Below are 11,981 nucleotides of genomic sequence, written 5' to 3' on the forward strand. Positions count from 1 at the left end.
CTTTATTTCAGATTTTTCCAAGATTGCCTTGCCGTTAACCAATCTGACGAGGAAGACTGTGAAGTTTGAGTGGTCCAATGATTGCCAGAGTGGATTTCAAGAGTTGAAGGATAAGTTGACGACAGCTCCTGTTCTTGCATTGCCCAGTGGTTCCGAGAATTTTGTTGTTTTTACTGATGCGTCGAAGAAGGGTCTTGGTGCAGTGCTGATGCAGCGTGGTAAGGTCATAGCCTATGCTTCTCGCCAGTTGAAGGACTATGAGAAGAATTATCCTACGCATGATTTGGAGCTGGCAGCTGTGGTTTTCGCCCTGAAGATTTGGAGACATTATTTGTATGGCGAAAAGTGTGAAATCTTCACGGACCACAAAAGTTTGAAGTATTTGTTCTCTCAGAAAGAGCTCAATATGCGACAGAGGCGGTGGTTAGAACTTGTCAAAGATTATGATGTGACGATCAGTTACCACCCAGGGAAAGCGAATGTTGTAGCGGATGCTTTGAGCCGTAAGTCGAGTTCTTCTTTGAGTTCGATGATTCAGCAGCCGTTGTTGTTAGACTTGCAGCGAGAGGAGATAAATTTGGTGGTTCCGGGGACCATTTCCCGCTTTTCAGCGTTGGTCATTCGGGATACTTTGACAGACAGGATCCGTAGAGAGCAGGCCATTGATGTTCAGTTGACAGAGATGAGAGCTAGAGCAGAGGAGAGAGGTAATTCAGAGTTTGGAGTGAATGGAGATGGTTTGATAACTTTCAAAGGCCGTATTTGTGTTCCTATTGGTGATGATATTTGGCGAGACATTTTGACTGAGGCACATACCGCGCCATATTCGATACATCCAGGCAGCATTAAGATGTATCAGGATCTTCGTAGACTTTACTAGTGGCCAGGTATGAGGAAAGATATTGCTACGTTTATTTCTCAGTGCCTAACTTGTCAGCAAGTGAAGATTGAGCATCAGAGACCTGCTGGGACGTTATTGTCATTGCCGATTCCTCAATGGAAGTGGGAGCATATTACGATTGATTTCGTGATTGGTCTTCCCAGGACGCAGAAAGGTTTTAACTCTATTTGGGTTATTGTCGATCAATTGACCAAGTCAGCGCACTTTCTTCCACTCAAGACGACGTATTCCATGAACCAGTATGCCGAGGAGTACATAGCAGAGATTGTTAGACTTCATGGTGTTCCTGTGTCGATCGTGTCTGATCGTGACCCTAGATTTACTTCAGAGTTTTGGAAGAGTTTGTACAGAGCTATGGGTTCACGGTTAGCGTTCAGTACAGCTTATCACCCCCAGAGCGACGGTCAATCAGAGAGAGTCATTCAGATTCTAGAGGATATGCTCAGAGCTTGTACCATGGATTATCCTGATAGCTGGGACTCTAAGTTGCCTTTGGTTGAGTTCACGTACAACAATAGCTACCAAGCGACGATTGGCATGGCACCGTATGAAGCACTTTATGGCAGGAAGTGTAGATCTCCCTTGTATTGGGATGAAATTGGTGAGAGGAAGATGTTGGGTCCAGAGTTGGTCCAATAGACAGCTGATGTTGTTGCTGTTATTCGAGAGAGGATGAAGACAGCGCAGTCGAGACAGAAGAGTTATGCAGATGTGCGTCGCAGACCGTTGCAGTTTGAGGTTGGCGACCATGTATTCTTGAAAGTAGCACCTCTCAAGGGTGTGATGCGATTTGGCAAGAAGGGCAAGTTGAGTCCGAGATTTATTGGTCCATTTGAGATCTTGGATAGAGTTGGTGATCGAGCTTACAGGTTAGCCCTACCGCCAGATCTTGACAGAGTTCATAACGTTTTTCATGTTTCGATGCTCAGGAAGTATATTGCGAATCCTTCCCATGTTCTTCGCCACGAGCCATTGGATTTGCCGCCGAATTTGACCTATCAAGAGATTCCGGTCAAGATTCTGGATCGCAAAGATATCGGCATCGTTAAAGTCCTTTGGAGGAATCATTTGATCGAAGAGGCTACGTGGGAACCAGAAGATGAGATGAGAGAGAAGTATCCTGAGTTGTTCGTGCAATGAAGTCAATTTCGAGGACGAAATTCCTCTAAGGAGGGGAGATTGTAATAGCCTAGCCCGGTGTACGGTACGGTTTAAGTCTTCGTATAAATATTGATTATTTGGTTAAGGTTTAGTTTAGTGTGATGTTAGAGTTGTGTTTATTGGGTTATTTGATTTAGATGTTAAGAGCTGTGTTTACGGATTATAGTGTGGTTGGTTATTATTATTTTGTGGCATTGTTGATGTTCATGGATGGTGGTTGTTTTGTATCAGCGTTGCGGTTCGATTTTAGTTGCTTTTAAGATTGTTTTTGCCGTGACATCACCGCACCCGCGGTCCTTGCAGCAGCGCACCCGCGGTCTTGATTTTAGCATTTTGAGTAGAATTGCCGTGGAGATACCGCACCCGCGGTGTAGTTGGTACCGCGCCCGCGGTGAAGGCACCGCACCCGTGGTAATGTTAGCACCGCATCCGCGGTCGTAATTTTCAGAGTTTTTGTGGGATTGCCGTGAGCTTAGCGCACCCGCGGTAAGGTTTGGAGCGCACCCGCAGTCGCGCACAGCAAAAGCGTGTTTCAAGATTTTAAGTGATATATTGGATGATTGGTTCACTTTTTCCTCATTCTTTCCTCCTCTTTCTCGATTCCAACTCTTGGGAGACTAGGGTTTCTTCATTTTCTTCCTTTCTTTTCTTTAATTCAAGCTCTTAGTTGGTGATTGGTGTTGAGATCAAAGTTCTTCTTGGTTCTAGCAAGCTAAGGTAAGCTTTTGGTGTTGTTTATTCTTGGTTTTGGGGAGATGTGATATGGGTTTGATGGATGTGTTGGTTTTATGGATTAATTGACATGGGTTTTTGATTATTGAGACGTTGATGGTGTTATTTATGGTTTATTGTTGTAGGATTTCAACCAAGAGTTTAGAACCAAGGTTTCAAGTGGTTGTAAGTGGAATCTCATTTATTGTTCTCACATGATACTATATGTATTGTTTTTCAATGGTTTTAAGGTGTTATTCCCTTCATTCGATTCATGTTTATGTATTGATACACTTGTTATCTATATTGGAGGCTTTTTATGTCTCAATTATTGAAAAGGGAATACAAGAGAAAAGAGTTTACAAAGTGTTTGTTTAAATGCCAAAGAGAGAATTCAAATGGATTTATGGATTGATAGATACATAGTCAGAGATTGCATGCAATTAGTTGATCAACGACCATAGGCTTATATAACTCAGAGTTGTCGATTTATATCGATGGGATATAGGTACAGAGACAGAGATACTATATAGATATCAATCCAATACAGAGAAAAGAGAAATACCATCTTATTGTTATGCTATGCTTTATTATCCACATTTCAGAGTTGATGGTATTTATGTTTTTAAAGATATGATTTTCAGAGTATGCTATGTATATTGCTATGTAAGAGTTCCACTTGCTGAGTTTTATACTCATTTCAGTTATTTCATGTGATGCAGATAAGAGCGACATGCCGGATCGTTGATTTTGGGCCGGAGTCATATGCATATAGAGAAGGAAGGAATAAGATATTTTGTTGGCATTTTGGGCATGATCATAAGGAATGATATTTTGTATTTTTGTTATTTCATTTGAATGATCATGTATTCATTTTGGATGTAAATGTTTTATGGAAATGTATTTTGAAACCTTCCTCCCTTCAAGAAAAATTTTAAATTCCGCTGTATTTTAATTAAACGGGTCAGAGGTGTCACATAGAAGCCTGTCAGGAGCCGCTCATTGTCCGTGCAACTGATGGCATCGGCAATCACCCCCCGCCCTCTTCGGCCCCGGGCCTCGCATTTCATATTTTAGATTTTGATTTGTGAAGATCCGTCCTTCTGAATTATAATCCGAGTTCAGTACCATGTTCCTCTCGTTACAGGCTTCACACGTAGTTTTACTACATTTTGATATGATTTGAAAATATGATATTGAAGGAATCAGATATGAATGATATATGGTGTTCTTGATATGTTAGACATCGTATAATTTAAATCAGACTGAAGAACAGATACCGTATCAAATTGTGATTTATCATATTTGATTCTATTGAGATTATACAGATTTGGGATCAGATTATGTTTGTCGATCGATTATGAGTTGAGATTGGTATCTATTGATATTTTTATTTCTGGGTATATTGAGATTGTGCAGTTATGCCGTTGAAACAAAATTAGATTGAGTTCTGATTATATCCAGTATTGATTTAAGTGGTATATTGATATTGTACTCCTCGATATTGTCATTGCCAGATTGATTATTGAAATAATCGAATTTGAGACTTCGACTTCGTCATACAGAGAAAAGAAAGGTATAAATCAATGTTAACCGGGAGATCGACTCGAGTTAGATCTGACTTGAGTTTCCCAAAATCACATACTTTATTTTATTGCATTGATATTTGCAATTCATGAGATTGATATGCTTAGTATATTGATTTATAACGAATCATGCATTGAGTCATGGGCGGAGGTGCCTAGTGTTTGGGCGGATGTTCCTAGTTTTTGGCAGAGATGCCAACTCTTCGGCTGAGTTGATAAGACACTGGGCGTTTGGTTATATCGATGTTGTGTAGAAGTAGACCGCCTTCTATTGCGGAGATTCGATAGATAGGAACAAAGTCCGGGAATAGGAACGTACCGCCACCCCAAATGAGAGAGTAGGTGGGAGATTTGTTACGTTCTTATTCAAACCGGGATCCCTAGATTAGAGAAGAGTCGAGTCAGAGATTAAGAGTCAAGAGTTTGACTTATGGTTTATATCAATTCATGTCTTTTAGATTTTGATACATGTTATTTCATAAATGTTTATACTTTCTTATATGCTTTTATATGATTTCATGTTTATGTTGTTTATACTGGGAATGTTATTCTCACCGGAGTTATCCGGCTGTTGTTGGGTTTGTATGTGTGCATGACAACAGGTGGGACAGGATCAGGGTCGAGAAGAGGATGAGAGATTACAATTTAGCGTGGAGATTCGGGCCCAGAAGTAGAATAGATTTCAGCACTTGATGTTTAGTAGTTGAACCCTAGTTTGATTTTAATGTAATGGTACAAGACTCGTACTTTTATTTTGACATGTATATCAGAATGACTTTATTATGTTCCGTACTTGTATTTAAAAAAAATTAGAACAAGTTTATTTAATTGATCCAATTATTCCCAAGAACGATTAAAAGATGAATTAGCGTCCGGGTCCCCACAAAATTCAATCAATCAATGAGGGAGAGTTCCCTGCTTCTGCTACAAAGAGATCACTTGCAAGGAAGCTTAAGAGGCGTGCACATGTTGATCATATATCCGAGCTAGTCAAGGATGATGTGTTGATCCACATGATGCAGTTGAAGGAATGGCACTTGCTTCAAAGAATTGAAAATGCCTAAGCCTTCAAAAATAATAAGAGTCATGACTTGAATAATTGGTTTATGTTATGGCAAGATGTCGTAGGGAGTGGACTGGGTGATGTTGAGGTATCAATTTTATTCTCGATAAAATCTAGATTTGTTTCACTGATGTTGTCTCTTTATCTTTCTGCAAAACTTAACTTTCATCAGTTGATAAATAGTTAACAAACTGAATATAAGAACTGACAAATGATTAACTGACCCCAGTTGACAAACAGTTAATGAACTGAACATAATAACTGATAAATGACTAACTGACATGAGTTGATAAGCATTTAAATGACAAACTGAATGAGCAGCAACTGACAAAGCATCGATAAAATTGATTAAGACAAATCAATTAAACCAAGTATATTGCGAAAGTGAGAAAAATTAGTCTTTGGCAGTGGTTTGTTGAAGATGTCAGCAGCTTGTTGTTCAGTTGACACATATTCCAGTCTGATAGCTTTCTTTAGAGCATGATCTCTGATGAAGTGATGCCTAACATCAATGTGCTTGGTCCTTGAGTGAAGAACTGGATTTTAAGTTATTGCAATCGTGCTCGTATTATCACAAAAGATGGGAGATTCTTTAGCATCAACTCCATAATCTTTCAGTTGTTGCTGAATCCAGAGCAGTTGGGCACAGCAACTTCCAACAGCAAGGTATTCTGCTTCAGTTGTGAAGTAGCTATGGATGTTTGCTTCTTGCCGAATCATAAGATCGGTCTGTCTCCAAGAAACTGACAAGATCAACTGGTGCTTTTACGATCTAGCTTACATCCTGCATATACTGCATCTAAATATCCAAATAAATTGAAAGAAGAGTCTTTAGCGTACAATAATCGCACATTTTGAGTGTCTTTAAATATTTTAAAATTCTTTTGACAACAGTAAAATGCGATTGCTTAGGATTTGCTTGAAATCTTGCACACATGCAGATAGCAAATATAATATCAGGATGACTAGCACTTAGGTACAATAATTGTAATAGCCGAGCCCGGTGTACGGTACGGTTTAAGTTTTGTATGTTTATTGGGTTTTGTGCTTTAGATGTTTAGAGTTGTGTTATGGGTTATAGTATAGTTGGTTTTATTGTTTTGTGGCATGGTTGGTATTGTTAGTTGTTGGTGGTTGCGTCGTTTCAGTGTTTCGGATCGATTGTAGTTGCTTTGGTGTGTTTCTTGGTCGAAGCCATACCGCACCCGCGCTTATGGAGTGGACCGCCCCCGCGGTCTTAATTGTTGGATTGTGGTGTTTTGGCCGTGAGTACACCGCACCCGCGGTGATGTTAGTACCGCCCCTGCGGTGTAGACGGCACCCGCGGTGTTTGCAGGACCCGCGGTCGTATTTTTCAGGGAACTGTTTGGATTGCCGAGAGCTTAGCGCACCCGCGGTAATGTTAGAGCGCACCCGCGGTCATGCATTATTGAGGTATGGGCGAGATTTTTAGTACTTTATTGGAGTGGTTATCTTTACTCTTCCTCATTCTTTCCTCTCCAATCTCGATTTTCTCTCTAGAACCAAGGGTTTTCCTCCATTTCTTTTATTTCCTATCTTCGATCCAAGCTTTTAGTTGGAGTTTCGAGTAGAGATCGAAGTTCTCCTTGGTGCTAGGAAGCTAAGGTAAGCTTTTGGTGTGATTATCTCCTGGTTTTAGAGAAGAGATGTTATGGGTTTGATGTATTTGTTGGTTTAATGGATTATTTGACTTGAGTTCTTGGATATAGAGTTGTTGATGGTTCTATTTATGGATTGTTGTTGTAGGATTTCAACCAAGTGATTAGTGGAGGTGTTCTTGTGGTTTGTAAGTGGAATTTCATCCCTTGTGCTCACATGATGTATATGTATTGTATTTCAAAGATTTTAATGTGTTATTCCCTTCATTGGCTTCATAATTATGTATTGATTAACTTGTATATCTATTGGAGGCATTGTATGTCTCAATTGTATTGAAAAGGGAATACAAAGAGTATAGTTTCCAAAGTGTTTGATAATGTCAAAGAGAGTTTAAATGTTTTATGGATTGATAGATACATAGTCAGAGATTGCATGCAATTAGTTGATCAACGACCATAGGCTTATATCCCTCAGAGTTGTCGATTTATTTCGATGGGATACGAGCACCACAGACAGAGTTAATATTGATATCAATCCATACCAGAGAAAAGAGGAATATCATCTCATTGTTATTGTTATTGCTATGTTATTATGATTCATAGATTGATGGTATTCAATGTTTTAAAGCCATGTTTTACAGAGTATGCTATGTTCATTGCTATGTAAGAGTTCCACTTGCTGAGTTTTATACTCATTTCAGTTATTTTCATGTGATGGAGATAAGAGCGGCGGGCCAGGACGTTGACTGTGGATGGGAGTCATATGCATACGAAGATTGGAAAGAAGTAGTTTGTTTTGCAAGCAATATTTTTGGACATGATCATTAAAATGATGTTTTGTATTTTGATGTATCATTTAGTTGATCATGTTAATACTTTTGATGATATTTGGAAATGTATTTTGAAACTCCTTCCAGTTGTATGAAAATTTTAAATTCCGCTGTATTTTAATTGTAACGGGTCAAGGTGTCACATTTAGTGGTATCAGAGCACCGTTCTTCGGACCAATGCATATGACTTCGTCTATTTTCAACTGTCCGGGTATGTTTTCTTTGCATCTATTCATTGTTATCTATTGATTTGGTGTTTTGTGAGCACATTGTAGAGTATGCCTCCTAAGAGGAAAGCCGTAGAGGGTGAGGATAGTTCTTCCTCGAGAGTTGTCGATGAGTTCGGCAAGTTGCTTAAGGAGCAGGCCAAAGTCCATAGTGAGCAGATTCAGCAGCTGCTTCGATTGCAAGGAACAGGACAGGGTAGAGGCCAAGTGAGAGGCCAAGTAGCTCAGGCAGTTGGCACTGATGCCGTCTTTTCTGCTTTCAAGAGAATGGATCCACCGGAATTCGCAGGTAGCACTGATCCGTTAGTGGCTGTCGAGTGGGTCAAAGCGCTTGAAGCAATCTTCGACCATCTCCAGTATGAAGATAAAGACAGGATCAGCTGTGCAGTATTCATGTTGGTAAAGGCTGTACGTATCTGGTGGAATGCGACCAAGGTTGGCGTGAATGTTTCGACACTGAAGTGGTCAGAGTTCACTGATTTGTTCTATGACAAGTATTTTCCCGACGCACTTCGAGCTAGGAAGGTGACAGAGTTTCTGGAACTTCGACAGGGGAGCATGAACGTTTACGAGTACATTCTCAAGTTCGAGGAGGGTTGTCTATTTGCTCCGTACATTGCTTCAAATGACAAGGACAAAGGCGCTCACTTCATTCGAGGCCTTCGAGCAGAGATCAGGATAGACATAAACAAGTCCAAAGCTGTGACTTTTAAAGAGATCGCGTCGAAGGCGTTGTTGGCCGAACAAGACGAGAAGGATATCGCCAGAGAGAGGCAAGAGAGGCATCAAGTTAGTGTTCAGAGAGGCCAAGGATCGAATCAGATAGGCAAAGATCGTTTCAAAGGGAAGGGTAAGATGGAATCGAGTCCTAGACCACCGTCAACTCCAGTTGATCCCGAGAAGCCGCTGTGTCCTTAATGCAGCAGACATCATAGAGGAGAGTGCAGATTTGGCACTCATTCTTGTTACCGTTGTGGCACTGCAGGCCACATTGCTAAAGATTGTCCAAGGGGAGCGAGCAAGGATAAGGTGCAGGGTCGTATCTTTTCGATGACCAAGGAAGGTATTAACCATGATTCTTCTGGGATATCTAGAACTATTTTGATTTCAGGCAGAGTAGCTACGACTTTGATTGATACTGGTGCTACTCATTCTTTTATGTCTGAATTATTTTTGAGATCTTTGGGTATAGTTCCTTCAGTTCTTCCCCTCCAGTTCAATGTTGTTTTGCCTTCGAGGGATGTGTTGTGCCCGACGTCGATTGTGTATGCATGCCCTGTTCGTATTAAGGAGCGAGTTGTTTTTGCCGATTTGATTGTTATCCCTATGGTTGTCTTTGATGTTATTCTTGGCATGGATTGGCTTTCGACTTATCGTGCTGTTATTGATTGTGTTGCTAAGACGGTGACCTTTGCAGATGATAGCATTAAGGGAGGAGTTCTCTCCAGTGCAGGTACTTCGCTGGTCCTTCCTTTTATTTCTTGTCTTGAGGTTGAGAAGTTGTTGTGTAGAGTTTGTGATGTATTTCTGGCTTCTATTGTGGATGTGGATAGAATGATTAAATTGAATATAGATGATATCGATGTTGTGAGGGAGTTTTCTAATGTGTTTGAGGATGATGTGCCGGGTTTGCCGCCGGACAGAGATGTTGAGTTTGTGATTGATCTAGCTCCAGGTACGGTTCCTATTTCTAAGGCTCCGTATAGGATGGCCCCTACCGAGATGAAGGAGTTGAAGACGCAGTTGCAGGATCTTTTGGACAAGGGTTTCATTCGTCCGAGTTCTTCGCCTTGGGGATCTCCGGTTCTGTTTGTCAAGAAGAAAGATGGGTCTTTGCGGCTGTGTATCGACTATAGGGAGCTCAACAAAGTGACTGTCAAGAATAAGTATCCGTTGCCACGAATAGATGATTTGTTTGATCAACTTCAGGGTGCTACCGTATTTTCGAAGATTGATCTTCGGTCTGGCTACTATCAGTTGAAGGTTAGGGAGTCTGATATCCCTAAGACAGCGTTCCGGACCAGGTACGGTCACTATGAGTTTCTTGTGATTTCTTTTGGTCTGACTAATGCTCCTTCAGTCTTCATGGATCTGATGAACCGTGTGTTCAAGCCTTATTTGGATAGTTTCGTCATTGTCTTCATCGACGACATCTTGATCTATTCCAAGACCAGAGAGCTTCATGCAGAGCATCTTAGAGTGGTTCTTCAGTTGTTGAGAGAGAGGAGACTGTTTGCCAAGTTGAAGAAGTGTGAATTTTGGTTGGACCGGATTTCTTTTCTAGGCCATGTTGTTTCAAAGGATGGCATAGCTCTTGATCCAATGAAGATAGAGGCAGTTCAGAGATGGTCTATTCCTACTACTGTTTCTGAGGTACGCAGTTTCCTTGGTTTGGCGGGTTATTATCGTCGCTTTATTTCAGATTTCTCCAAGATTGCCTTGCCATTGACCAATTTGACGAGGAAGACTGTGAAGTTCGAATGGTCCATTGATTGCCAGAGTGCATTTCAAGAGTTGAAGGATAGATTGACGACAGCTCCTGTTCTTTCATTGCCCAGTGGTTCAGAGGATTTCGTTGTGTATACCGATGCGTCGAAGAAAGGCCTTGGTGCAGTGTTGATGCAGCGAGGTAAGGTTATCGCCTATGCTTCTCGCCAGTTGAAAGACTATGAGAAGAATTATCCGACGCATGATTTATAGCTAGCAGCTGTGGTTTTCGCCTTGAAGATTTGGAGACATTATTTGTATGGCAAAAAGTGTGAGATCTTCACAAACCACAAGAGTTTGAAGTATCTGTTTTCCCATAGAGAGCTCAACATGCGGCAGAGGAGGTGGTTAGAGCTTGTCAAAGATTATGATGTGACGATTAGTTACCATCCGGGGAAGGCGAATGTTGTGGCTGATGCTTTGAGCCGTAAGTCGAGTTCTTCCTTGAGTTCTTTGATTCAGAGACCATTGTTGATGGATTTACAGAGAGAGGAGATTTCTTTGGTAGTTCCGGGGACCATTGCTCGTCTTTCAGCGTTGGTCATTCGGGCTACATTGACGGACAGGATCCATAGAGAGCAGACTGTTGATGTTCAGTTGACAGAGTTGAGAGCTAGAGCAGAGGAGAGAGGTAACTCAGAGTTTGCGATGAATGGTGATGGTTTGGTGACTTTCAGTGGCCGTATTTGTGTTCCCGTTGGTGATGATATTCGGCGAGACGTCTTGACAGAGGCTCATACCGCGCAATATTCGATACATCCAGGCAGAACTAAAATGTATCAGGATCTTCGTCGACTCTACTGGTGGCCAGGTATGAAGAAAGATATTGCTATGTTCATTTCTCAGTGCCTAAATTGTCAGCAGGTGAAGATTGAGCACCAGAGACCTGCTGGGACATTGTTATCTTTGCCGATTCCTCAGTGGAAGTGGGAGCATATTACGATGGATTTCGTGACTGGTCTTCCCAAGACGCAGAAGGGTTTCAATTCCATTTGGGTTATTGTCGATCGATTGACCAAGTCAGCGCACTTTCTCCCAGTCAAGACGACGTATTCCATGAACCAGTATGCCGAGGATTATATAGCAGAGATTGTTAGACTTCACGGTGTCCCTGTGTCGATTGTGTCTGATCGTGACCCTAGATTTACCTCAGAGTTTTGGAAGAGTTTGCACAGAGCTATGGGTTCACGGTTAGCTTTCAGTACAGCTTATCACCCTCAGAGCGACGGTCAGTCAAAGAGAGTTATTCAGATTCTAGAGGATATGCTCAGAGCTTGTACTATTGATTATTCTGGTAGCTGGGATTCTAAGTTGCCTCTTGTTGAGTTCACGTACAATAACAGTTACCAAGCGACGATTGGGATGGCACCGTACGAAGCACTTTATGGCAGGAACT

This window comes from Primulina eburnea, unplaced genomic scaffold (genome assembly GCF_022965805.1).
Source record: "Primulina eburnea isolate SZY01 unplaced genomic scaffold, ASM2296580v1 ctg448_ERROPOS400000+, whole genome shotgun sequence".
In the NCBI taxonomy this organism is placed as follows: domain Eukaryota; kingdom Viridiplantae; phylum Streptophyta; class Magnoliopsida; order Lamiales; family Gesneriaceae; genus Primulina; species Primulina eburnea.